This window comes from Mycteria americana, chromosome 6 (assembly GCF_035582795.1).
Source record: "Mycteria americana isolate JAX WOST 10 ecotype Jacksonville Zoo and Gardens chromosome 6, USCA_MyAme_1.0, whole genome shotgun sequence".
NCBI lineage: Eukaryota > Metazoa > Chordata > Aves > Ciconiiformes > Ciconiidae > Mycteria > Mycteria americana.
The window spans coordinates 46,492,807-46,519,536 of record NC_134370.1 but is presented as its reverse complement, the minus strand read 5'-3'; the positions used below and the strand labels follow the sequence as shown (position 1 = coordinate 46,519,536).

Below are 26,730 nucleotides of genomic sequence, written 5' to 3'. Positions count from 1 at the left end.
TGGAGCAGGCATTTGGACTAGTGACCTCCTGAGATGCCTTGCAGTCTAGCTTCTTCCGTGAAGCAACAAGTCCCAGAGAGAGCTGTGTCCTCCTTCCTCTGCACCATGAGCAGTAAGTGAGCCTCTTCCCCACACGAACTGGAGCTCAGTCACCGCTCAGCACTTGGTGCATCTCCTGTCCTTTCTCCTTGACTCTCCAGCCCCTTTCCCACACGCGGACTCCTTGAGACCGGCACAGCATTCCCCCCAGGGGTTGGTGTGGCAGAGCCTTCCTCACCCAGCCTTCCCAGCCGCAAGCAGGGAAGAAGGAAGCACCCTTGTTGCCCCAGGAACCACCCATGAGGCAGCACTGCCGTCCAAGTGCTTGGCTTCCCATATCCTGAGGCTCCGGAGGGAATGGAGGAAGTCATGGGAAAGGTAGACATGAGCCCGGAGCGCCCTTGACAGGATGCTGGCATGTGCAGAGTCATAATTTGCTGACAGTTCCTTTGGTTGGCTCCCATGAAGGATTGCCTTGGCCTTGCGAGACGCTGCCCCTGTGCTGGGTACTGTGTGGTCTGCAGTGCATGTAGGTGCTGCGGTCGCCTGTCAGCAGCCCTTGCTGGGAGCAGGGCAAGGGTGCTCCCAGGAGCCAGCTCCCCCTGCAGCAGTGCCAGGAGAAAGCTGGCTGAGTGGCTCTGGCAGCTGCAAGGGGAGGAGCACCAGAGGCAGCATTAGCAGCAGCATTAGCATTAGCAGCATTAGCATTAGCATTAGCATTAGCATTAGCATTAGCATTAGCAGCATTAGCATTAGCATTAGCATTAGCAGCAGCATTACCATTAGCAGCATTAGCATTAGCATTAGCATTAGCATCAGCAGCAGCAGCAGCAGCAGCAGCATTAGCAGCATTAGCAGCAGCAGCATTAGCAGCAGCAGCATTAGCATTATTAGCAGCAGCCACTGCTGCTGCCAACACTAGGGGGTCAGGATGGCCGAGCAGTCTAAGGCGCTGCACTCAGGTTGCAGTCTCCCTTGGAGACGTGGGTTCGAGTCCCACTCCTGACAGGCTCCTCTCTCTTGGTTTCCTTCCCTTTCCCTAAAGGGGAGGGCCTCGCTCCTCTAGGCACTCTGGTCTCCAGTCCTGTGGATTAGGTCTTGCTGCATGTCCCAGCTGTCCCATGTTAGAAAACAAACATGGGCGGAGACCACTCTCCCCTACATCCCCTACAAAACTCACATTCTGCGTGCCTCTCTTGACATTCTTCAAACGCTCACCCACAAAACTCCTCTCTCCCTGCTTTCGCTTTACCCTCCAACAACCCTTCTGCTTGGAAGGCATTTCAGGGAGTCAGAGAGGGCATCCTCCTGCTTCAAGCAGGCTCACACCACCTCATCAGTGCTTTCTCCTTCTGGGTCATACAATACTTCGAGGACAGACATTTCGCGGCCTCTCTGGGCCCCTGTTCCCATGCTTAGGCAACCTCGGGGTGATCATTTTTGTTGGCATAGCCAGCCACAAACTGTTCAATTTCTGACCATGGCTCTCATCCTCTGGCCATTGCAGTGACCTCCTTGTAGGCACTGGGAGGCTCCTTTGCAGATCCCCGCAAAGCCTTTTCTTCTCCCAGCTAGAGCAAGCCTTGGGTCCTCATCCCCGCCTCACAAGGCCATAGCCCCCAGCCCCTGACTATCCTAGGGCTCCTCTGCTGAAATCGCTCCAGCTTATCATCCCTTTTCCCTGGCTCCCCACATAGTCTTCCTTCCCCTTTTTGGAGACTAGGACAACTTTTCCCTCTCGTTAGTCATCAGGGAGCTCCCCTGCCCTCAAGTCAGCTCTCAAGTGCTTTCAGTGCAGATACTCAGGGTAACCCCGAGAGACATCCATCCCTGTTGGTCATCGCAGACATGCAGAATACAGTGGCATAAGTTCAGACAGAGTGTCCAGACTGCACAATCCCACGTGGGAGAAGGTACTCGCCTCTCCAGGGACGTGGCAAAGATCAATGGCAAGGAAAAACCACTGTGGGCTGGAGGGAAGCCCCTTGTGGGCAGGAGTGAGGGCCATCAGGACTTTGCTTACGCTTATCAGGCTCTGCCACAGCCTGTTTATTCTGCCCTCAAGCCAAGGGCACAAAGGCAGATTCATAACGACAAAGAGCAGACCAGAGGGTCAGGCAGGTGTCTTTCAAGTGACTTCTCCACGGGATCTTCCTTGACGACTTCACGCTTCTTCCACGCAGGGGTCCTGGCTCAGCTTGGGAAGTGGAGAGCCTGTTGGAAAGAAGCAAATCGACACGTAGGAGGATGATCAAAGGATGCCCGCATCCTTCCCTGGAAGAGACCCGCACCCAAATGGACCTGTTTTGCTCAGCAAGGGCATTCCAGGGGCCAAAGGCCTGGACGGCCTGCTTTTGAGGAGAGGTGCAGGGCATAATCTCATGGCTCTTCTTCCTGGGTCAGGGATGGAGTGGCCCATTCCATGCATTTCAAACTTCAAAGGGTCATCGGAACAGTGTCCCAGAGCACCTGGGAGTCACCGTGATGTGGAAGACTTGGGAAAAACCCTGAGCTCCTGGCAAACATGAGCCACCCTGCTGTGGACTTCAGTGGACATGGTGGCCTGGCCTCAGGTGTGCCAGGGATACCAGAGCTCATTGCCTCATTCCAGCTCTTCCAGGGCTATACCTTGCACCCTGTCACTTCTTTTACCAAAGAAAAAGCTGACACTTCCTTTGTATCAACTTGTGAGTGACAAGATCTCTTGCTGCATCTTATGACTCCTACCTCTTGCCCTTTTGCTGTGCACCTCTCAGGAGAGTCTGCCTCTATCCTTTCCATAACCTCCTGTAGCTGCTGAGCGACAGCAGTTCTGTCCCCTTCTCCCCTCCTTGCCTCCTCTCCTCCAGGATCCACAAGCCCTTTTTATCTCGCACGCACGGAAACACACTCATACCCCAGCAGCTTGAGGTAGTGTGTTTGAAGGGGACTGGGAGGAGGAAGCAGGCCAATTTGTAAACTGAAGGAACAGGAAGCAGGCAAGACTGGGAAGTGGAGGAGCAGGAGGCAGGCCAGGCTCTGCACTGGAGGAGCTGGAGGCTTCCCAGCCAGTGTTTGTCTTCCTATTTCTTCAGGCTCTGGAGGGAATGGAGGAAGACATGGGGAAGGTACACGTGTGCCTGGAGTCCCTTGACAGGATGCTGGCATGTGCAGAGCCACAATTTGCTGATGGTTCCTTTAGTTGCTCCCATGAAGGATTGCCTTGGCCTTTGCGAGACGCATCAGAAGTGTGCTGCCCCTGCGCTGGGTATGCCTGTTCCGCGTGGTCTGAAGTGCCTGGAGGTGCTGCGGTCACCTGTCAGCACCCCTTGGTGGGAGCAGGGCATGGGTGCTCCCAGGTGCCAGCTCCCCCTGCAGCCGTGCCAGGAGGAGGCTGGCAGAGGCAGGCTGGCTCTGGCAGCTGCAGGCGGAGGAGTGGCAGCAGCAGTGACAGCAGCAGTGGATAAGGATGGCTAAGTGAAGGCTTAGCAGTCTCCCTGGGAAGTCTTAGCAGTCCCTTAGCAGTCTCCCTGGGAAGCACGGGTTCGAGTCCCACTCCTGATGGGCTCTTCTCTCTTGGTGGCCTCCTTCATGGCTTCTCTCTCTTGGCCTCCTTCCCTCAGCCTGCTGACCAGGTCTTGTTGCATGTCCCACCTCCTATGGACAAAACCAAAACTCACATGCTGCATGCCTCTCGCCTATAAATGCGGCTCTTTGGACATCCTTCAAACACTCACCCACAAAATCCTCTCTCCCTGTTTCCACTTTACCCTCCAACAACCCTTCTGCTTGGAAGGCATTTCAGGGAGTCAGAGAGGGCATCCTCCTGCTTCAAGCAGGCTCACACCACCTGATCAGTGCTTTGTCCTTTTGGGTCATACAATACTTTGAGGACAGACATTTCGCGGCCTCTCTGGGCCCCTGTTCCCATGCTTAGGCACCCTCAGGGTGATCATTTTTGTTTGTGTAGCCTGCCGCAAACTATTCAATTTGGGACCATGGCTCTCATCCTCCGGCCATTGCAGTGACCTCCTTGTAGGCACTGGGAGGCTCCTTTGCAGATCCCCGCAAAGCCTTTTCTTCTCCCAGCTAAGCAAGCCTTGGGTCCTCAGCCCCTCCTCACGAGGCCAGAGCCCCCGGCCCCTGACTACCCTCAGGATCCTCTGCTGAACTTGCTCCAGTTTATCATCACCTTTCCTTGGTTCTTCCCCATTTTTGGAGACTGGGGCAACTTTTCCCTCTCGTTAGTCACCAGGGACCTCCCCTGCCCTCTGTTCCTCAAGCTGCAGAGTCCCTGAGAAGCATCTTTCCCTCTTTCAGGCCCGGTGGCACATACTATAGGTGCCAATCCAGGATGTGGCATTGACCAGCAGGGTTTCAACCCAGAAAGTTTCCCTGAACTGGCAGTTCCTCGCCAGCAAACATGGACAGCACCAGTGGGAGGAAGGGCGGGGGGGAGTAAAGGCCCACCAGTAAGAGGCCAACAGGGACATCACAGGCTCTGGGGCATTTCTCTCCAACAATGCTGACAGGACTGAGACATCCTCACGCAATCCCGCCACAGATTGCATGAGCACTGGTGGCATTCTTCAGAAGGACCACAGTCAGGAAGTATGAGCCACAGAAGAGGTCTTGCAGTGCGCACAGGAAGAGGAAGAGGGGTCGTGCACAAGGTGTTATCAGAGCATGCTGGAGCACGTGGTGACTGGGGAAGATGCTGAGGGAGCTGGGTTTGTTCAGCCTGGAGAAGAGAAGGTGAGGGGGCACCTGACTGCAGCTTCCGCTGTGTGAAGGTGGCTCTCTGGCTTGCCAAGGCCTACCCTCAGCCAGAAAGACCTTGGGAGTGCAGGACCAGGGAATTACCTGGCCTCCTGTGTGGGTCAGCATGGCCTGAGCTGCAGCTCCCAGGGGCTGGGGAGCTCTGGGAGATCTCTGGCTCCCAATGAAGCCTGTAAGGGGGATACAAAACATCCTGCAGGGAGGAGCAGCATCGGAGGCTCCTGTGGTAGGAGCAGTTACCATGACCTTGGGGAAGCAAACAGGCTGGGGACCACGGCTGACCCAGCAGGCAGTGCTGCCAGGAAGGTAACCAAGGACAAAATGCCCGGAGCAATGAAGCTGCCTGCACTGGCCCACACGGCCCCCTGGCTCCCCGAGTGCTGGGTGAGACCACTGAGCCTGGGCAGAGCCCCAGGAACACCCTCCATTGCTTGGAGAACCACTGTCTCAGCCCCAGAAGGGACGTCCCTCCTCCAGTGGCAGGACAGCATCTCCCCCCGACCAGTGGAGACCCCAGAAAAAATGGGACACCCCCCCCCCCCGGCACTGAGGGAGCTCCCAACAGCAGCTGACAGAGAAGATCCCACAGCTGTGCTCGGAGGAAAAGAGGTGAGGATGGGGCCTGGCAGGGTCACCACCACCAGGGAGGCCTGGATGGCCACCGTCGAGTCAGCGTAGCGGGCGACACAGGGCTCACTGCAGCTGCTTGCAAGTGGGGTTGGGGCCAGAGGTGCTGCAGGGGTGTGGAGGACATCTCTCGGTGAGGGAGGCAAAGTTGAAACACAGAGCAGAGAGGGAACACTTGGCCATTTGCTAAGCAACCATCTGCTGAAAGCACAAATTCTGGTGGGCAGACCTCCCTGCAGCTGAGCCCCACTGATCCCCTTCTGCTTGAAAGAACCCCCCTCTTCCCAGCTCTCCACAGCCACCACCGTCAAAAGGGAAAGAGGTGACAGCCCTTCGACAGTTCTATTGCAGGGCCAAGCCGAGGCAGCCCAAGTATCAACCTGAGGAGCCCACCATGACAGCAGTTCAGCCCACAGGGACAGAGGGAGCAGACTCAGGCTTACCTTGTTCCTTGTGGAAAGGGAGGCAAGAGAGGGGGATGCAGAGCCTGGAGCAGCGCAGGCTTTTATGCTGTGTCCCAGAGCCCCGCTGCTCATGAAGGACAGCCCAAGTCAACTCTCAAGGGCTTGCAGTGCACAGAGTCAGGCGAACGCTGGGGGGCATGCCTCTCCATACGGGTCATCGAGGGCCCACAGGAGATGGTCGGAGATGTTGGGCGAAACTCAAGGGCAGGGAAGGACCGTTTGCGTCTTGAGGGAAGCCGCTTGCGGGCCGGAGTGAGGGCCACAAGGACCTTCCTTAAGCCTATCAGGCTCTGCCACAGCCTTTTTTTTCTAACCTCGAGCCATGGATCGAAGGCAGATCCATAACGAGCAAAAGAAGGCTAGAGATTCAGACCAGTGTCTCTCAAATGATCTCTCCCTTGCATCTCCACAGACACGTCCCTTGATGACTTGACCAAGCTTTCACGATTCTTCCAACCAGGGGTCTGGGCTCAGCTTGGGAAGTGGGGAACCTTTTGGAAACAGGCAAATCGAGGCATAGGAGGGTGATCAAAGAGGTGCCCACATCCTTCCCTGAAAGAGGCCCACACCCAAATGGACCTGTTTTACTCAGCAAGGGCATACCACAGGCCAAAGCGCTGGATGGCCTGCTTTTGAGAAGAGGCTCAGGACAAAGACCCAGAAGCTCACATACCTTTTTTCCTGGGTCAGGGATAGGGTGGCCCATTCCATGCATTTCAATCTACAAAGGGAGATTGGATCAGTCTCCCAGAGCACCTGGGAGTCACCGTGATGTGGAAGAGTTGGGAAAAACACTGAGCCCCAGGCAAATATCAGTCATCATGCTGTGGACTTCAGTGGACACAGTGGCCCAGCCTCAGGCTCATAGCCTCATTCCTCCCAAGGTGCTGCCTTCTGCAAGGGCATTTCCACACGTTGTAGCACCATTCCTGAAACAACTGCTGCTTCTGTGCAATCTCGTGCCGCTGCTGCCTTCCAAGGCATTGCCTTTTGGTGGCCTTTTTGGTGGCCCACGAGACTCAGTGCACCCCAGAATAATGAGGGTTGGAAGGCACCACTGGAAGTCCTCTGGGCCAACCTCCTATTCTGAACACGCCAAACTTCACAGTTTCCTCAGCAGGCTCCGGGCCTTGTCCCGTCAACTTCTGAGTACTCTCACTGTCGCAGAGGTCACTATCTCTAGTGTAGCTCTTCCAGAGCTCCTCTGCGCCCCCTGTCACTTCTTTTCCCACAAACATAGCTGGCATTAGCCTTGTTGCAACTTGTGAGTAATGTGGGTCTTAGTGATTAGTCAAGTCGCGTTGTACCTCAACATTTGAAGGGTGTAAGTACTCCGTGTAAAACTACATTTGGGGTGCCCCTAATTTGGCTGGGCCACCTCATGCACATGGATACATATTGACTCTTGTAATTCTATACTTTGTGACCTGGTCTCTCTCCTCGGTCAGCACGGGCCAGCTGCAAATTTTTATGACGCAGGACTCTACTATTCCTTGGCTAAAATCTGCCTTGTGCAGCAACTGGCTTTGGCGGATGATGATTGCTTTGGTAAATCGCCATGCCAGCTGGCCCAGAGTGGGTCATATCCCTGTTCCCCATGGCAAATCCCTCAGCAGCAATCTGGTCACCTTCACATCACTGATCACTTGGAGCGATTGCTGTCAATAGTAGAGGGAGAACTTCTACCCCAGATAAGAAGTGACAGGGGCCCTGCCCTCCACTTCTGGCAATATAGGCCCCTTGGACTCAACCCCCAAGCAGGCAGCCAAGTGTACTCTTTCCTTTAAATTTACTCCCCTCTACCTGTCACGTGGTCTGTTGTGATTGGCTGGCAGGACTAGCTGCCCCTTCCCATTTACCTGGAAGTACATCTGACCAGGAAGTACCTTCCCCTACGTACACGGAAGGCGCCACTTTCTTTCAGCTGCCATTTTATTAAGCACCATAACCAAGGTGTTTTCATAGTGCTCTGTGATTGGCTGACAGCCATTTCTTAACCCCATCATACCCACCTGCTCTCAGGCAGACCTGTGGGTTGGCTGTCAGGACCAGGCAAGCCTACCCGTGTACCCAGAAACACATCAGGCAAGGAAGCCCCCACTCACTAACTACAGGGAAGAGGCAACTTTTGACAGCATCATTCCCCATGGGTTCTCATACTGCTTTGTGATAGCCTGACGGCCATCTTTTGACGCTGTCATGCCCACATGTTCTCAGATCTCCCTCTGATGGACTGTCCACTTCCTTTGGACCAGGAAGTGTTTGGATATAAAAAGCTATACCTCTGGGTTATGGGCCCAGCACACTTCCGCTGCGCCGCTCTGCTCCCGCCAGCACTTTAGCTGAGACCTCCCCCAGCCCTGCCTGACCCTCCCTGGCACTGCCAGCACCAATGCTTGTGCTCAAGCCTCTTTGCCCTCCTGTGGCCTCGCCCGGGCCGGAAAACTGTCTCCCTGGGAAGCTCAGTGGCAGTGGGCCTGGGGTGGATTGCGCAAGGGCCTCGCTTTGCCCTTCTGCCCACATCTCCTGCCCACCAACCCGGATGGGGACTTTCTCTTTGACCACCTGAGCTGGCTCTGCAGGCGCTGAAGGAGACCCCGGAGCAAGGGGGAAGCCGTGTTGCTTTGCAGGGTGGAGAGGAGTTGCTCTCCAGCAAGCGCATGAGGGCCGCAACCCTGCTTGGAAATCCAGCTCCCAGGGGGCTGCGGGACTGTGTCCACTGTAAAAGTCAGTTCTCAGTGGGGTTTTAACCTTCACTGTTCTAAAGAAATGTCCCGAGCAGGTGGAGTGGTTTTATACCAGATTCAGGTCGATTGCTGTTCTGGCCATGGTTACATGCCTGAAGTTTTTCTGAAAGAGAAATCTCCTATTGTTTTGTTATTGGTATGGGGTGTTCTCAGACAGTGAGAGCTGGTTTAAGGTAGGTCTTCAGGTCACCCTGAGCGAAAAGCTCTTAGTCCTAGGCAGTGTTCGTTCCTCTAAGCAAGTTGCATAGCTGCTAGCGCCTTGCGTTTCACACCAGCTGTGTGGGCCTCGCCCTGCCTGGGCTGTGTTGTGCCGTGCTCCCCCACAGCTCCTGGCTTGTCCTCCTTCCTGGCACAGCCCCTCACTTGCTGCTCCCTGACAGCTGAGGGCTGCGCCCACCACCACGCAGCCTGCCAGAGAGCCAGAGAAACCCATCCTCTCCGTGCCTGGTGCCATTCCTGTCCTGCCCAACACTGCTGGGAGTGGAGGTGGTTTCCACTCGCCCCAGGGCAGGGACGGCCCAGCCCAAGAGGGTGCTCACCAGCCTTAGCTCCTGTGAGGTGTTCAAGGAAGGCTCTGAGCTGGCTGAGCTGGTAGATCCTGTTGGTGAGGACGAGCGACAAGGTGGAAATGCTGAGGGCTGCATGTTTGTGCTCTGTCTGCTGGTTCCCTCTCCCATCCACAGGCCAAAGCATGCAGCAACCAGGCAGAGGAGACAAAAGCAAAAGCGGGATGGAGAGGGCTGGGATGTGGGTGCAGATATGAGTGTGGGGAGTGTAGCCTGCCTGCTACAGGGGCTACTGCTCAGGGCAGAGAATTTGACTGCAGATCAGGAGGTCCCTGGCTCAGCTCCAGGTGCACTCTTCATTGCCCCTTTCTTTCTTCATCCATGCTGACAATCTCTCTGAGCGTCTTTTTCCCCTTGCGCTGCTTTGGCGACCCTCAGTGGCATGCCTGCGGGGATCGGACCATGCACCAAGCAATGGGCTTTTCTCTCCTTCTCTCCTTCCTTCTCTTTGTCCAGGCTCTCTCTGCATGTGCCCCTCAGGGTTTCCCTTTTCCTTTAGGTGCTGCAGCACCCAGGCAGGCTACCAGCAGCCCCTCTTGCTCTCGGGTGCTGTGAGAGAGCCAACCCATCAGGGTCTGTGATGGCAGGGGATGGTCTCCTGATGCCACAGTCACCACCATGTCCTCTTTTGCACTTCCACATCTTTCCCAGAAGAGGAGGAGACAGGATAGACCCTCCCCTCATCATCTCATCCTTAAGCTAAATTTGGGAAAGTCCCCTGGGAAAGGTTGTCCATGTGTGCAAGGGCTGGGGACGGCTCAGGCCGAATACCGCCAGGACCCCAGGCAAGATCTCAAATCCATGAGGCGTTATCCCTCCTTCGTTAGCAATGAGGGCCACCTTGTGCAGACTCTGTTTGGAGATTAGTAGCTGTATTGAGTTTGCATGGCAAAGTTTTGGTAGTAGGGGGGCTGCAGGGTTGGCTTCTGTGAGAAGATGCCAGAAGATTCCCCCATGTACAATAGAGCCAATGCCAGCCAGCTCCAAGACCAACCCGCCACTGGCCAAAGCTGAGCCAATCAGTGATGGTGGTAGCGCCTCTGTGATAACATATTTAAGAAGGGGGGGAAAAACTGCTGTGCAACAGCAGCCGCAAGAGAGGAGTGAGAACGTGTGAGAGAAACAACTCTGCGGGCACCAAGGTCAGTGAAGAAGGAGGGGCAGGAGGTGCTCCAGGCACCAGAGCAGGTTCCCCTGCAGCCCGCGGTGAACACCATGGTGAAGCAGGCTGTCCCCCTTGCAGCCCATGGAGGTCCACGGTGGAGCAGATATCCACTTGCAGCCCGTGGAGGACCCGACGCCGCAGCAGGTGGATGTGCCCAAAGGAGGCTGTGACCCCGTGGAGAGCCCGTGATGGAGGAGGCTCTTGGCAGGACCTGTGACCCCGTGGAGAGAGGAGCCCACTCTGGAGCAGGTTTTCTGGCAGGACTTGTGAGCCTGTGGGGGACCCACGCTGGAGCACTCCGTTCCTGAAGGACTGCACCCCCATGGAAAGGACCCATGCTGGAGGAGTTTGTGAAGAACTGCAGCCCGTGGGAAGGACCTGCATTGGAGAAGTTCATGGAGGACTGTCTCCTGTGGGTGGGACCCCATGCTGGAGCAGGGGAAGAAAGCGAGGAGGAAGGAGCAGCAGAGACAACGTGTGATGAACTGACCACAACCCCCATTCCCCATGCTCTGTGCTGCTCGGGGGGAGGAGGCAGAGAAATCAGAAGTGAAGTTGAGCCTGGGAAGAAGGGAGGGGTGGGGGCAAGGTGTTTCAAGATTTGTTTCTATTTCTCATTGTTCTACTCTGGTTTGATTGGTAATAAATTGAATTCATTTCCCCAAGTTGAGTCTGTTTTGCCCATGATGGTAACTGGTGAATGATCTCCCTGCCCTTATCTCAACTCATGCACCTTTCGTTATATTTTCTCACCCCCTGTCCAGTTGACGAGGAGGAGTGATAGAGCAGCTTGGTGGGCACCTGGAGGCCAGTCAAGGTCAACTCACCACAGCAGCTGTAGTGTCAGGTGTGGGGAAGACAGCTGATGTGGTGGGGCTGTGCTGCTTGGGATATGTGATGAGGTCAGCTGCTTGAGTTCTGCTCAACAACCAACAAAAGTGGACTTCTTACTGGCCCTTTCTCTTCACCTGACTTGCCCACCTTGTAAATGGGGAGAAGAAATTCCCATCCATGCAGGCGTTTCTGGGGGGAGGCAAGAACAAGTGTGGTGGGCAACGGGGTGCCCTGTGCAGGTAGCTGGAGGCCCATGGCTGCAGCGTGGTCCATTGCAGGGAGCCCAAAAGGGGACTGCGCCCCCTAGTTGGCGGGATTCAAACTTGCGCGGGGAAACCCCAATGGATTTCTAGTCCATCGCCTTCACCACTTGGCCACAACTACCTGCTCCAGCCCTCTCTGCCCTGCTGATCACATGCCCTGTGCAGTGACACCTGGCTCCCTGGGAGTTTCAGGGCAATGCTCCACTCGAAGCCCTGCAGTTGGGACCTGCACTGAGCATAACAGGCACCTGGCACAGGCTTCCAGAGGCCTTGAGAGGCGTAACCCCAGGGGCTACAGCCGCAGCTCCCAGGGCTTTACGCTCAGCTGGGCATCTGGGATATCCTGCCACGGGGGGATGCTTTCACTGCCCTGATGGTATCTATCTCATCTGCTTCCAGGGAAGAAGGGAAGGCAGCTGTGCAGAGACAACCAGGGCTGGTGGTGGTTGTGGGGTAGGCTATTAGACCCCACTTGGCTTCTCAAATTTATCTGAGGGGGTCTCCAAGCCTGCTGTGAGCAGTAGGGTGGGGACACTGCTGCAGGGAAGATGGTGACCTCCAGGAGGCACCTCCAGCCTCTTGGGGACATAGGGTGGCGTCAACCCTTGAACAAAGACCACGACTGCCATGCAGGTTGTTGGTGTGTAGAGGGAATGGTTTGCGAGAGTGGGAGAGAAAGGGCAAGTGGGAGAGAAAGAGCCTGGCTGAGGAGAAGTGTGAGGGGCAAAGGGAGAATAAATGAGAGGTGTGGATGACTTTGAGGGAGACAGGAGAGAGTTTGTTTTGGTGGAATAGGTATGTCTAGATCTTTTTGCCAGCTCTGGCAGGCATTGTCCAATGCCTGAGCATGCACCAAAATACCAAACGACCTGCAAAAGCGATAATTTCCATCACCAGATGAAAGTAGCTGCGATTCCCCTTTGGCTCTGGAGCAGGAAAGTGTCGTTCATGAGTCGGTGTGGAGGTGGTACACGTGGCAGTGCCTGCCTGCATGCAGAACAAGGGTGGGAGGTGGTCACGGTTGAGGGGTGAGCAGGAGGAGCGGCTTGAGGAAGTGTGTGCGTGCGCGGGGGGCTGGAAGGAGGAGGCCGGCCAGCCTGTGAAGTGGAGGAGCAGGAGAAAGGCCAGGCTCTGGTCCGGAGGAGCAGACGGCAGCACTGCCCACAGGTGCGTTGCAGGTACGGTGGTGAGCAGAGCTGCCTTCCAAGCAGTTGGCGTGTTTTTTATTCCTGGCCAATGCTGCCAAACGCCTCTTCAGCCTGGCTCCAGGGTGCCTTATATCTTCTGCAGGTAGCCTCTCGTGCTCAAATAGCACCCAGCTTTCCCCTGAGGGTTCAAGTTGCCCCCTTCACCTCTCCGCAGCCTTGAGACCAACTGAGACCAGTGCTTTCTGCCTGCCGGGAGGGCTCCAGGCTGGGCTCTTCACTGCAGTGCTGGTACAGGAGCCAGGAGAGAGGCTTTTTTGGCCTGGAACTGCTGGTGCTGCTAGCTGCAGCTGGCAGGAAAAGGATGCTGCTGTGGCACGGTACACATGAAGATCAATAATGCCTCGGTGGTTGTCAAGGGACACACTGAGACCAGGTATGCGGTTTGGGTGTGGGGTGGGAGGAGGTTTGTTCTTTATGTAATGGTTCAAAGGCCTGTCTGTCTGATCTGAAGTCACCCTGGAGACACTGACCTGCCCTGTCCAGGCTCCGGCATTGCACAGACACCCTGAAGTTTACTGGCACTGGTTTTGAAGATGTTCCTGGTAACTGGGAACTGAGACGCCCTCATTTCTCTTGCAGCTTGTAGGCTGTGGTCCAAGGAAAAGACAAGGAGCCTCTCACAAGTAGACTCTCTACCTGAAGGGGGTGAAGCTTCTCAAGTCTCTCATTGCAGGGCTGCTTAAAGAAACAAACAACGTTCTTTGCTGTGCTATTAGGGTGTATGTGGGGTCTGTGTTAGTACAGCATTTACAGACTACCACCCTGTCATCAGCAGTGCTATAAGTAAGTGATGTTACGAAGATATAGATTGTGATTGCATACGCTCCGTTCCTTACTGAAATGCCCACCCTAAACCCATCTTGCAGTCACATTGCCTACGTCCAGACACAAAAAGCAGTGCTTTGCTCCTTTCCTCTCTATAGCCATCCCCTGGAGTTTATCCCCAAAACACCAATGAAAGAGAGAAGTGACATAACTGTTTTTCATATGAAGTTTGTGAACAACAATTGAGGTCTGAAAAGTTAACTCAAATATCTGTACTAATATTCGCAATGAACAATTGGGCAGCTGGTACCACAGGTCCGTGATGACGCGGTTAGGGACTCATGCTCAATGTCCCTGAGGCTTTCTGGTGCTCTGGTATCAGTTCAGGGAGCTCTATCCACAACTGGTGGAAAGCTCACGACAGAAGACAGCGCTCTTCCTTGCAGAGCAGGGGGGGTAACTGACAGAGGAGGAGAACAAACCACCACGAGTCTCCAGCTATGTTGCACAAAGTCTTTAATGAGAAGGAGCAAATGCAGTGGCACAGAACAGAGACCAAGAAACACGTCTGCAGGGTTCAGGGAGGCACAGAGAATGGCTCATTTCCCAAGGACAAGCTCCACACAAAGCGCTTGCCTTTCCCCATTCTGCTCTACCTGCTGGCAATCCCAGCCCACCAAGAGCAGTCCCTAACTGCAGCACCCTCCCCCCATCAGCAGGAGATTCAGCAAAGCAGAAGAGAATGAGCCCTTTCTCAAGGAGCTCAGAGCAAAGCAGAGCCAGAGGAGGCAGGGCGAGGCCTGCCCTGCAGCCAGGAGCAGTGGGCATGGGTCCCTCCAGCCAGGTGGAAGAGGTCAGCCAGCCCATCTGCAAGGCGTGGGCATGCTCCTGCTGCTGCAGGGTCCCCGTGTTCCGTCCCGCTCCAAAGGGGATGATCCGCCGGCTTCAGCAGTTCAGACTGCAGCGGGGGGGAGGCAGACACAGCCCTGACCCCCCCAGACCAAGGGAGCCCCCAGAAGAGATGGGAATCCCGCCGGCACTGAGGGAGCTCCCAACAGCAGCTGACAGAGAGGATCCCACGGCTGTGCTCTGAGGGAAAGAGGTGAGGATGGGGCCCGGCAGGGTCACCACCACCAGGGAGGCCTCGATGAACACCGTTGAGTCAGCACAGCGGGCGACACAGGGCTCACTGCAGCTGCTTGCAAGCGGGGTTGGGGCAGAAGTGCCGCAGGGGCGTGGGAGACAGGGTGTGAAGCAAGACATCTCTCGGTGAGGGAGGCAAAGCTGAAAGACAGAGCTGGCAGGGAGCACGAACCTCAATATCATCTGTCTTTCTTTTCCTCAGCTCTCTCCGTGGACAGTCTTTGTTTTAAAAACACACACGGTGCCTACAGCTCCCACGGCCCTCATTGGGCCCTCTGAGTGGCACGGCACAGGAAGGCTGAACCACTTTTGGGATAGGACCCAGGCACGCTGGGTTTAAAGCACTCGTGGAAAGACTGATCATACCCCATCCCTAGAACAAACATTGCTGCACTGCAGAAGGCACTGGGTGCGCTTGGCCATTTGGTTGGAGAGCATCTGCCTAAGGCAGACATTCTGGTGGGCAGACCTCCCTGCAGCTGAGCCCCACTGATCCCCTTCTGCTTGAAAGAACCCCCCTCTTCCCAGCTCTCCCCGGCCACCACCGTCAAAAGGGAAAGAGGTGACAGCCCTTCGACAGTTCTATTGCAGGGCCAAGCCGAGGCAGCCCAAGTTTCAACCTGAGGAGCCCACCATGACAGCAGTTCAGCCCACAGGGACAGAGGGAGCAGACTCAGGCTTACCTTGTTCCTCGAGGAAAGGGAGGCAAGAGAGGAGGATGCAGAGCTTGCCAGCAGGCTAGATTGCCAGCAGGTAGAACAGAATGGGAAAAAGCAAGCGCTTTGTGTGGAGCTTGTTGTTGGGAAATGGGTAATTCTCTGTGACCCTGAATCCTGTGACCCTGAATCCTGCCGATGGGCCAAAGCTGAGCTAGAGCTCAATCTGGCTGCTGCTGTAAAAGACAACAAAAAATAGTTCTTCTAATATATTAGCAGCAAAAGGACAGCTAAGGAGAATCTCCAGCCCCTAGTAGACAGGGGAGGGAACACAGTGACCAAGGATGAGGAAAAGGCTGAGGTACTTAATGCCTTCTTTGCCTCAGTCTTTAATAGTAGGGCCAATTGTTCTCTGGGTACCCAGCCCCCGGAGTTGGAAGATAGGGACGGGGACCAGAATGGAGCCCCCATAATCCAGGGGGAAATGGTTAGTGACCTGCTGCACCACTTAGACACACACAAGTCTATGGGGCCTGATGAGATCCACCCGAGAGTGCTGAAGGAGCTGGCAGAAGAGCTCACCAAGCCCCTTTCCATCATTTACCAGCAGTCCTGGCTAACTGGGGAGGTCCCTGCTGACTGGAGATTAGCTAATGTGACGCCCATGTTCAAGAAGGGCCAGAAGGAGGACCCAGGAAACTACAGGCCTGTCAGCCTAACCTTGGTACTGGGGAAGCTGATGGAGCAGATCATCGTGAGTGCCATCACATGGCATGTAGAGGATAACCAAGGGATCAAGCCCAGCCAGCATGGGTTCAGGAAAGGCAGGTCCTGCTTGACCAACCTGATCTCCTTCTATGACAAGGTGACCCGCCTAGTGGATGAGGGAAAGGCTGTGGATGTTGTCTATCTAGACTTCACTAAGCCTTTGACACAGTCTCCCACAGCGTTCTCCTGGAGAAACTGGCTGCTCATGGCTTGGACGGGTGTACTCTTCACTGGGTAAAGAACTGGCTGGATGGCCAGGCCCAAAGAGTGGTGGTGAATGGAGTTTACTCCAGTTGGCGGCCGGTCACAAGCGGTGTTCCCCAGGGCTCCATGTTGGGGCCAGTTCTGTTTAATATCTTTATCAATGATCTGGATGAAGGGATCGAGTGCACCCTCAGTAAGTTTGCAGATGACACCAAGTTGTGTGGGAGTGTTGATCTGCTGGAGGGTAGGAAGGCTCTGCAGAGGGACCTGGACAGACTGGATCGATGGGCCGATGTCAATTGTATGGGGTTCAACAGGCTAAGTGTCAGGTCCTGCACTTGGGCCACAGCAACCCCATGCAACGCTACAGGCTTGGGGAAGACTGGCTGGAAAGCTGCCTGGTAGAGAAGGACCTGGGGGTGTTGGTTGACAGCCCCCTGAATATGAGCCAGCAGTGTGCCCAGGTGGCCAAGAAAGCCAATGGCATCCTGGCTTGTATCAAAAACAGCGTGGCCAGCAGGAGTAGGGAAGTGATCGTGCCCCTGTACTCGGCACTGGTGAGGCCGCACCTCAAATACTGTGTTCAGTTTTGGGCCCCCCACTACAAGAGAGACATTGAGGTGCTGGAGCGTGTCCAGAGAAGGGCAACGAAGCTGGTGAAGGGTCTAGAGCACAAGTCTTATGAGGAGCGGCTGAGGGAGCTGGGATTGTTTAGCCTGGAGAAAAGGAGGCTGAGGGGAGACCTTATCGCTCTCTACAACTACCTGAAATGAGATTGTAGAGAGGTGGGGATCGGTCTCTTCTCCCAGGTAACAAGTGATAGGACAAGAGGAAATGGCCTCAAGTTGCGCCAGGGGAGGTTTAGACTGGATATTAGGAAATTTTACTTCACTGAAAGGGTGGTCAAGCATTGGAACAGGCTGCCTGGGGAAGTGGTTGAGTCGCCATCCCTGGAAGTATTTAAAAGACGTTTGGATGAGGTGCTTAGGGATATGGTATAGTGGTGGTCTTGGTAGTGTTAGGTTTATGGTTGGACTCCATGATCTTAAAGGTCTTTTCCAACCTATACAATTCTGTGATTCTGTGATTCTGTGATTCTGTGTTTCTTGGTCTCTGTTCTGTGCCGCTGCATTTGCTACTTCTCATTAAAGACTTTGTGCAGCATAGCTGGAGATACGTGTGTCTCGTCCTACTCAGTGGGTTGCAAGAGGGGTGAATCTTTTCGATTCCCCGACTGTTTGAGTACCGACAAAAGCCGATCTCTGCTCGGCAGAGCCGCATGGTCGGCAGAGTCACGACAATGACCCAGAGAAACAGTCTGGCCAGCAACTTTATTAACTGGTGAATTCCACAAACGGACAAACTTAACAACCCGACGAGTTTAACGAACGAACAAAGGCGATTTGGCAATGGAGCTATTTTCCGGGCAACCCGATCCCAAACTTGCATATATATTGGAAAAGCAGAGGAAGAGAGAAGCAAGAAAAGGAAAGGAGAAGAGGGAAGGAAAGAGAAAGAAAAAGTATCACCACCCTTGGATCCCGCGATGACGATGACAGACGTGGCAATCCTCCAGTGGTGGGCGTGCGCGCTTCCCTGGGGGGGGCCCAAGCCTTTTATAGGCTAATCCCCGCCTCCAGGTACGCCCCTTCAGGACTTACATGGTTCTTGTTCTAGAAAGTTCTCAATCATCTGCGCAGGCGCTGGGGGAGGGGGGTGGTCGTGAGGGGTCTCTCGGGCGGTTGCAAGCCCCTTCCTCAGATCAGCTCTGTGTGAGCTCTGGCCATACATGGTCAGGTTTGGCAGAACCTGGAACCGCGCATCCTCCGACGCGCTCTCCATGTCCCGCTCTTGCTGTCCCCCACCCCGTGCTCACCGACCTGCTGTCGCCATGCAAATAGCACCTCAAATCGCCACAATGTTTGAGACAATAACTCTTTCAGTCTTTCACAACGTGCAGGTTTGTTCTACTGCTCCCTCAGTTACCAACCTACTCTGCAAAGAAGAGCACTGTCTTCTTTCCATCAGTGTTTGGCAGAGATCTCTGAACTGATACTATAGCACCAAAAAGCCTCACAGACACTGAGCGTGAGTGTAACCTGATGATTACTGCCATGTGGGGCCTGTTGCCCAGTTGTTCATTGTGAATATTAATACAGACATTTGAGTTAACTTTTCAGTCCTCTCAACAGTTTTTCACAAGCTTCATATGAAAAACAGTTATGTCCCTTCTCTCATGTCTGTTGTAGGAATAATGTCCAGGGGATGGGTATGGACAGGAAAGGAGGAAAGCGCTGGTTTTCAGCTCCGGACAAAAGCAGTGTGACTGCAAGACGGGCTTAGGGTGGGCATTTCAGTTAAGGAACTAAGCATGTGCAATCACAATCCCCCTATTTGTAACATCACCTACTTATAGCACTGCTGATGACAGGGTGGTAGTCTGTAAATGCTGTACTAACACAGACCCCAGATGCAACCTTGACAGCACAGCAAAGAATGTTGCTTTTTTTTTTAGCAACCCTGGAATGAGAGACTTGAGAAGCTTCACCCCCTTCAGGTAGAGAATCTCTTTGTGAGAGGCTCCTTGTGTTTTCCTTGGACCACAGGCCGTAAGTTGCAAGAGAAATGAGGGTGTCTCAGTTCCTAGTTACCAGGAACATTGTTGAACCAAGTTCCAGTAAACTTCAGGATATCTCTGTAGTGCTGGAGCCTGGACAGGGTAGGTCAGTGTCTCCAGGGTGACTTCAGATCAGACAGACAGGCCTTTGAACCATTACATATAGAACAGGCTTCCTCCCACCACACTCCAAAATTGCATAGCTGGCCTCATGAAGCCCAGTCTGTCCCTTGACCACCACCTAGGCATTCTCAATCTTCACCTGTACACTTCATGCTGCCACAGCAGCATGCTTTTCTTGCCAGGTGCAAGCATTCTGCAGCAGCAGCAGGTGCAGCTCTGTGCCAGGCCAAAAAAGCCTCTCTCCTGGCTCCTGTACCAGCACCGCAGTGAAGAGCCCAGCCTGGAGCCCTCCCAGCAGGCAGAAAGCACTGGTCTCAGTTGGTCTCAAGGCTGCGGAGAGGTGAAGGGGGCAGCTTGAACCCTTGGGGAAAGCTGGGTGGTATGTGAGCAGGAGAGGCTACCTGCAGAAGATATAAGGCACCCTGGAGCCAGGCTGAAGAGGCGTTTGGCAGCATTGGCCAGGAATAAAAAACACGCCAACTGCTTGGAAGGCAGCTCTGCTCACCACTGTACCTGCAATGCACCTGTCAGTAGTGCTGCCATCTGCTCCTCCGGACCAGAGCCTGGCCTTTCTCCTGCTCCTCCACTTCACAGGCTGGCCGGCCTCCTCCTTCCAGCCCCCCGCGCACACACACACTTCCTCAAGCCGCTCCTCGTGCTCACCTCTCAACCGCGACCACCTCCCACCCTTGTTCTGCATGCAGGCAGGCACTGCCACATGTACCACCTCTACACTGGGTCCTTAACACCATTTTCCTGCTCCAGAGCCAAAGGGGAATCGCAGCTACTTTCATCTGGTGATGGAAATGATAGCTTTTGAAGATTGTTTAATATTTTGATCCATGCCCAGGAATTGGACAATGCTTGCCAGAGCTGGCAAAAAGATCTAGACATACCTATTCCACCAAAACAAACTCTGTCACCAACGACATCTCATTTATTCTCCCTTTGCGCCTCCTCACTTCTCCTCAGCCAGACTCCACCTTGCCTTTCCCATGTATCTCTCCCACTCTTACAAGCCATTCCCCCTACGCACCAACAACCTGCATGGCAGTCGTGGTCTTTCTTCAAGGACGTAGACACCACCCTACGTCCCCAAGAGGCTGGAGGTGCTGCCTGGAGGCCACCATCTTCCCTGCAGGAGTGTCCTCACCATAGTGCTCACATCAGGCTTGGAGTCCCCCTCTGACAAATTTGAGAAGCAACCACCTCACAACTACCACCATCCCTGGTTGCCTCCACACAGGTGCCTTCCCTTCTTCCCTGGAAGCAAATGAGATGCCAGCTGGGGAGTGAAACCACCCCCACATGGCAGGATATCCCAGACGCCCAGCTGAGGACAAGGCAGTGGAGCTGCAGCTGTAGCTCCTGGGGCTATGCCTCTCAAGGCCTCTGGAAACCTGGCACCAGGTGCTTGTTATACTCAGTGCAGATCCCAACTGCAGGGCTTCCAGTGGAGCATTGCCCTGAAACTCCCAGGGAGCCAGGTGTCATTGCAGAGGGCGTGTGATCTGCAGGGCAGAGAGGGCTGGAGCAGGTAGTTGTGGCCGAGTGGTGAAGGCGATGGACTAGAAATCCATTGGGGTTTCCCCATGCAGGTTTGAATCCTGCTGACTACGGGGCACAGTCCCCTTTGGACTCCCTGCAACCCTCCCACACTGCAGCCGTGGGTCTCGGCTCCATACTGTACCTGGTGCCCAGGGAGACAGTAAAACCTCCTTGCCTACAGCACCTGGCCTCGCCACCCACCCCCCTTGCCCTCCAAATTTCCTGGATGTTTTGGAAATCCTGCTCCCATTGACAAGGTAGGTAAGTTGTGGTAAGAAAACGGGCCAGTGCTGAGTATGAGCCATGAAAAGAGGTGCACTGTTGTTGATTCTTGAGCAGAACTTAAGAGCCTGATCTTACCTGTCATCCCAAGCAGCACAGCCCCACCACCTGTCTTTCCTACATCTGAAACTACAGCAGCTCATCTCCAAAGAGAGCCTGCACAGCGTGGCCCTCATTGCTAACAAAGAAGGGAATACACCTCATGGATCTGAGATCTTTCCGGCACTCACAAAGTGCCCCTCACTTTAGGTCTCACAAAGGCAGACTTGTGTGGAGCAGCAGGGAAGTGGGGGAAGAGAAGGGGCAGCCTTTCATAGGCAGCGACTATGAGATACAGAAGAGGTCCTTCTGTGCAATGGACCTCATTGCTAACAATGAAGTGAAGACACATCATACATCTGAGATCTTGCCTGGGGTTCTGGGGCATTCAGCCTGACCCATCCCCAGCCCTTGCACACATGGACAACATTTCATAGGGGGCTTTCCAAATTTAACCTAAGGATGAGATGATGAGGGGTGGGACTTTCCTGTCTCCTCCTCTTCTGGGAAAGATGTGGAAGTGCAAAAGAGGACATGATGGTGACTGTGCCATCAGGAGACCATCCCCTGCCACTACAGACCCTGACGGGTGGATAGAAAAGGACAGGAGGCTTCCCAGAGGTCTTCTTTCAGTCCCAAGCCCAGCTGCTCCAAACAGAGCAGCAGCAGAGGAGAGGGGCTGCAGGTTGCCTGTCTGGGTGACTTCTTAATGAAAAGGGAAATCCTGAGGGGCCTGCGCAGAGAGGGCCCAGAGAAGGAGAAGAAGAGAAAAGCCCATTGCTGGTGCATGGTCCGATCCCCACAGCCATGCCACTGAGGGTGGTGGAAGCAGGCAAGCAAAGGAGAAGCTCAGGGAGGCTTTCAGCATGGATGAAGAACGAAAGGGGCAATGGAAAGTGCACCTGGAGCTGAGCCAGGGCCCTCCTGATCTTCAGTCAAATGCTCTCCCCTGAGCAGTAGCTCCTGTAGCACGCAGGCTACAGCTGCACCCTCCATGCTCACATCTACACCCACATTGCAGCCTGCTCCTGGTTGCTGCATGCTCTGGTGCATGGATGGGACAGGGAACCAGAAACACAAGACCAAAAATGCAGGCCTCAGCACTGCCACCTTATCCCTCAGCCTCACCAAGACGTTCTACCAGCTCAGGCGGCCCAGAGCCTTCCTGGGATGCCTTGCAGCATTTAAGACAGGGCACCACCCAGTGCAGCTGGTCTGGCCCTGTCCTGGGGTGACTGGGAGCCACCTCCACCCCCAGCAGTGTTGGCAGGATAGGCACTGCTCAAGGCATGTAGAAGAGGGATTTGTCTAACTCCGTGGCACCCTGCATGGTGGGAGGGGCAGCCCTCCGCTGTCAGAGAGCAGCAAGGGCAGGGCTGTGCCAGGAAGGACAAGCTAGGAGCTGTGGGGGAGCACAGCACAGCACCGGCAGGGCAAGGCCTTCGTAGCCCGTGTGAAAGGCAAGGCACTAACCGCTATGCCACTTGCTTACAGAAACGAACACTGCTGAGGGCTAAGAGTTTTTACCTCAGGGTAAATGTGACCTGAACACCCAACCTAAACTGGCTCTCACTGGCTAAGAACAACCCATACAGACAATAAAAAAATAGGAGATTCTTTTTTCAAAAAAACCTCAGGTATATAACCATGGCCAGAACAGCAGTCGACCTGAATATAGTATAAAATCCCTCCTCCTGCATGGGACATTGGTTTAGAACAATGAAGATTAACATCGCAGTGACCATATGTCCGCACCACCCAACCGGGAGAAGCACATACTGATTTTGTGAGTAGTAGTAACTGATTAGCCCGCTGCTTAACATGAGTAACTTGACTGGTTGACACAACTGTATTGTAACATATGGAAACCCTGCTTTCCTCTATATCACAGTCCTCCATGAATTAGGCTGGGGTGCTGCTATGTGCACAGCTAAAATAGGAGAATTATTTCCCATGGTAATTCTATGCTAAGCATCCTTGTCTCCCCCTTTGGATGGCAAAGAACTGACTTTTACAGAGGGCACAGTCCCGCAGCCCCCTGGGAGTTGGATTTCCAAGCAGGGTTGCAGCCTTCGTGACCTCACTGGGGAGCAGCTCCTCTCCACCCTGCAAAGCAACATGGCTTCCCCCTTGCTCCGGGGTTTCCTTCAGCACCTGCAGAGCCCGCTTGGGTGGTCAATGAGAAAGTCCCCGCCCAGGGTTATGGGCGGGAGATGTGGGCAGAAGGGCAAAGCAAGGCCCTTGTGCTTCCCACCCCAGGCCCACTGCCACTGAGCTTCCCAGGGAGACGTTTTTCCTGCCTGGTTGTGGGCGCAGGTAAGAGGAAGGGAAAGCGGCGTGAGCACAAGCGCTGGTGCTGGCAGTGCCAGGGAGGGTCAGGCAGGGCTGTGGGAGGCCTCAGCGAAGGTGCTGGGGGGAGCAGAGTGGCGCAGCGGAAGCGTGCTGGGCCCATAACCCAGAGGTCGATGGATCGAAACCATCCTCTGCTAAGTGCTTTTTGTTCCTGCTCCTGACAACCGCTGCCTCTCCCTTGCATCTTACAGCATCTTACACCTGCACTGCTGCGCTCCTGCTCCCTGGGCACCCCACGCCCACGGCTCTCCCACTCCCTCAGCCCCTTCTCTCTGCCACTGCCACCTTCTCCTTTGCTTCCTTAGCAGCCAGCACTCCCAAAGTGACCCTCAGCAAGGCAGGCTGGGGTGGGTGTGGAGCAGCAGGCAGAGCACAGCACAGAGCTCCCCCCCCCGCGAGGCAGTGGGCGTCCTGGGGGGACAGGCGTTTCTCCCTTCCCATCAGGCAGCTCAATCCCCAACTTCCCAGCCACAAGCGAGGACCTCCAGGGCTCTGCGGGTAGGGAGGAGGACAAGCCTGGTACTCGTTTGGGAAACACCAATGGGATTGACTCAACCACCTGGGGGCTTTCTCTGTCCTAGTCTGTTTGCTGCTGTGCCCACTTGTAGGTCCAGCCAGGGGCAGGGCCAAGCAGGTATTCCCAGTGGGCACTGTATTGGCTTATACGTGGCTAGGGGTTGGTAGTGGAGGGGAGAGGGGGTGCTGCAGGGTGGCCTCTGTGAGAAGAGGTAAGGGGCTGCCCTGTGCCAGACACAGCCAGTTCCAGCTGCCTCCACAGCACTGAGCCACCTGCAAAGGTTGTGGCATCCAGAGAACTCATGCTGGAGCAGCTGAATATTCCTGAATGAACTGCAACCTGCAGAGAAGCCATGCCAGTGAAGCGTTTTCCTGACAGGCCTGAAGCATGTGGAAGAGCCCACACTGAAACACATTTTCCTGTTTAGAACTGCAACACATGGAGAACCCATGCTGGAGCAGTCTGCAGTGAAGGACTGTAGTTGAGCCTGAAAAAAGCGAGAGGAATGGTGGTGTTTTGGTTGTGTTTTATTCCTCACTACACAAAACACAAACATGGCCTGATCCTTTTCTTCTCTTCTGGCTGATCAGGACTAGAATTCAGTACTGGATATACACGCCCTTACTCCCACATGCACAATGGCAGTTCCTCTGGACCCTAGACTGTACTGTAGTTCTGTGCAGAATCCATGCCTGGAGCCCCAGCCTGGTTTTTCCAGTGACCTGCTCCAACCCTGTGCAGTCCCTGATACCAATCCACTCTCCACACTGGCTAGTGAAGCTTGAGATTTCCTAGCAAACATCTCACACACACACACACACAAACACACACACACACAAAAAAACGAGAGCATAGTCACACAGAAATGAGGTAGGAGTAGAGTGTAATGAAAAAAAAAAAAACACCTTCTTATTATTCATGTCTCTGCAAAGGGTTTCCAGGATGAGTTGCGCCTTCCCCTTCCCAGGGATTGAGGTGAGGCAGACATGCCTGCTGTTGCCCAGGTCCTCCTTTGTGCTTTTCTGGATGATAAGAGTGACACTGACTTTCTTCCAGGCCATGACCTTTCAAAGACAATTGGGAGTGGCCTCTTCCAGAAGTCCTCCTTGTCTGAGTGCTTCATAAGCTGGCAGCAGAAAGATGGCATATATATCTGCAGGTGAGCTCCCTTCTACCTGAGCACCTGATGGGCCAGGAGCCAGAAGATCGCTTGGATGTTGACTGTGAGGTCACCCCTGGCTCTGCAGGTGATGGGCCATCCACAGGAATATCACTTGCGCTAGGTACTTCTCTGCATTCCATAGTGGATACCACTTCATGGTATATCTTTTTATATCCGAACACTTCTTGTCCAAAGGAAGTGGACAGCCCATCAGAGGGAGAACTGAGAACATGTGGGCATGACAGTGTCAAAAATGGCCATCGTGCAATCACAAAGCAGTATGAGAACCCACGGGGAATGCTGCTGTCAAAAGTTGCCTCTTCCCTGTAGTTAGTGAGTAGGGGCTTCCTTGTCTGATGTGCTTCTGGGTACACAGGTAGGGTTGGCTGGTCCTGACAGCCAACCACAGGTCTGCCTGAGAGCAGGTGGGTATGACAGGGTCAAGAAATGGCTGTCATCCAATCACAGAGCACAATGAAAACACCTGCATGAATGAGCGTGAATGTGCCTCCGTCTGGGGCAGACTCCAACTGTGTTAGCTCAGTGTTATGCCCTATGGTATTCCCAATGGGCACTGTATTGGCTACATATGGCAAGGTTTTGGTAGTGGAGAGGTTAGCGTGTGCTGCAGGGTGGCCTCTGTGAGAAGAGGTAAGGGGCTGCCCTGTGCCAGACACAGCCAGTTCCATCTCCACAGTGGACCCACCGCACGACACAGCTGAGCCAGCAGCAAAGTTTGTGGCGCCTCTGTGAAAACATATTCCAGAAAGGGCAGAAGACGCTGGGCAGAGAGAGGAGGAAGGAACAAAAAAAGTGGGGAAGAGCAGAGGGAAGATGCATCCTGCTTGGGCAGGTAAGGGAGTCTGGCGTGAAGGAGTAAAGTTGAGCCTGGGACAGGGGAGAGGAAAGGCAGTGTTTTATGTTTGTCTTTTTGTTTCTCACTATGTGAAGCCGTTTTAATCGGCAAAAAAATTAATTTTCCCCAAGTCAAGCCTGATTTGCCCACAACAGTTTTTGCCAAGCCACGTCCTTGTGTTTATCTTGACCCATGAGATTTCTTATACTGTTTTCAGTGCTCCGCATCCCCCTGAGGGTGGGGAAAGGAGGGAGCAGCTGGGGGGGGTGTTTGGCTGTTAGGTAGGCTTGCACAACCACAGGTACATACACACAAGCGCACATACACTTGCATAGTACATGCACAGCTGGTACACATATGAATGCTGATGGGGAACGGCACCATTACCAGAACCCAGCAGCTTGAGTTTCCCAGCCAACATCTCACACACAGAGAAGCACACACACATCCCAGCAGCTTGAGGTTGTGTCTGTTCAGGGGGCTGGAAAGAGGAGGACAGTGAGTCTATGATGTAGAGGAGCAGGAAAAAGGCCAGTTTGTGAACTGGAGGAGTGGAGGCAGGTGAGACTGGAAAGTGGAGGAGCAGAAGGGAGGTCAGGCTCTGCCCTAGTGGAGCAGGAAACAGCACTGCTTGCAGCTGTTTTGGTGATATAGTGGTGAGTATAGCTGCCTTCCAAGCAGTTGACCCGGGTTCAATGCCTCAGTAAATCAGAAAAGCTTTTTTTCAGCCTGGCTCCACAGTGCCTTGCCCCTCCTGCTCCAAAAGAACCCAGCTTCCCTCAGCAAGTTCAGCTCCCATAAGGTGGTTGAGCCCCTCCCCTTGACTCCCCTCTGAGCATTGCCTCATGGCCAGGCCTCTGGGCACCTCCTAGCCCAGCAGACAAAGAGCTGGCTTTTAGCAAGGCCCACCTTCACAAAAGCAGATTGCGGGGGCTGCTTTGGACCATACACAGATTCCCAGGGAGTGCTGAAGCCCAGGAGCAGGTGCTGCCCAGAGAACTTTGGGATTATCCATGCCTCAGTGTCA

General features: G+C 54.3%; 4 non-coding genes across 4 annotated transcripts; 3 read left to right on the top strand and 1 right to left on the bottom strand.

The window, feature by feature from the left end:
- The first annotated feature begins 964 nt into the window (after positions 1 to 964).
- On the top strand, positions 965 to 1,047 carry TRNAL-CAG (transfer RNA leucine (anticodon CAG)). Its single transcript has one exon. It is a non-coding gene; the product is annotated as a tRNA-Leu (tRNA).
- A 10,455-nt stretch (positions 1,048 to 11,502) lies between these two features.
- On the bottom strand, positions 11,503 to 11,584 carry TRNAS-AGA (transfer RNA serine (anticodon AGA)). Its single transcript has one exon. It is a non-coding gene; the product is annotated as a tRNA-Ser (tRNA).
- An 8,900-nt stretch (positions 11,585 to 20,484) lies between these two features.
- TRNAS-AGA (transfer RNA serine (anticodon AGA)) lies at positions 20,485 to 20,566 on the top strand. Its single transcript has one exon. It is a non-coding gene; the product is annotated as a tRNA-Ser (tRNA).
- Positions 20,567 to 23,233: 2,667 nt separating this feature from the next.
- TRNAM-CAU (transfer RNA methionine (anticodon CAU)) lies at positions 23,234 to 23,305 on the top strand. Its single transcript has one exon. It is a non-coding gene; the product is annotated as a tRNA-Met (tRNA).
- The last annotated feature ends 3,425 nt before the right edge of the window (positions 23,306 to 26,730 follow it).